This window comes from Vipera ursinii (genome assembly GCF_947247035.1).
Source record: "Vipera ursinii genome assembly, chromosome: 12".
Lineage (NCBI taxonomy): Eukaryota > Metazoa > Chordata > Lepidosauria > Squamata > Viperidae > Vipera > Vipera ursinii.
Window position 1 is genome coordinate 10,295,181 of NC_139525.1, and position 696 is coordinate 10,295,876.

The following is a 696-nucleotide window of genomic DNA, read 5'->3' on the forward strand; positions in this document are numbered from 1 at the left end:
GGCAAGAAATTTTTAAGTACATAAATTAGGAATGTATGTCACTTGGCTGGCAGCAGAAAGGAATATAAAGGTTGTTGAGTTTGGAGTGCAAGAGATGCATTTTATTGTATGCTCATTACAATGAGTAACACATTTTAAAATAATAATCCCACGTAACAGTGACAATCTTATTTTACAGCGTGTACATCATTTTTACAGCCACATAAAACACAAGGAGTTTCCTATGGTTTCCCAAAGTTAACTTTCCGAAGGTTGGAAATATATATATATAAAAAAATTATTCTCAAGGAACTGATTCTCATCTGGTGCAAAAACAAAGTATGAACATTATCTGAAACACAAAACCACAATATAGTAGCATGAATGAATTAAAGTTACAATTTATCATGTGAACAGCTGTGTGCAAACATGAAGCAACTTAAAAACGTAAGGTTTTCTTTAAAAAAAATGACACATGTATAACATTTATGAAGGTTTTTTTTTAAATTATTAAATAGCCCTAGACCAGCTTGTTATATTAAGCGGCATTTTTGCAGCATGCTAACACAAAGCATTGTTTAAAGGGATGCGTATTTCAAATGTATACACTGTAAACTGAAAATCCATGTCTGCCCCCTCGTGGCAGCTGTTTGGGTTAAATACTGCATACATAATTTCCATACAGATTGAGAATGCAAGTTTATAGTATGGTATATG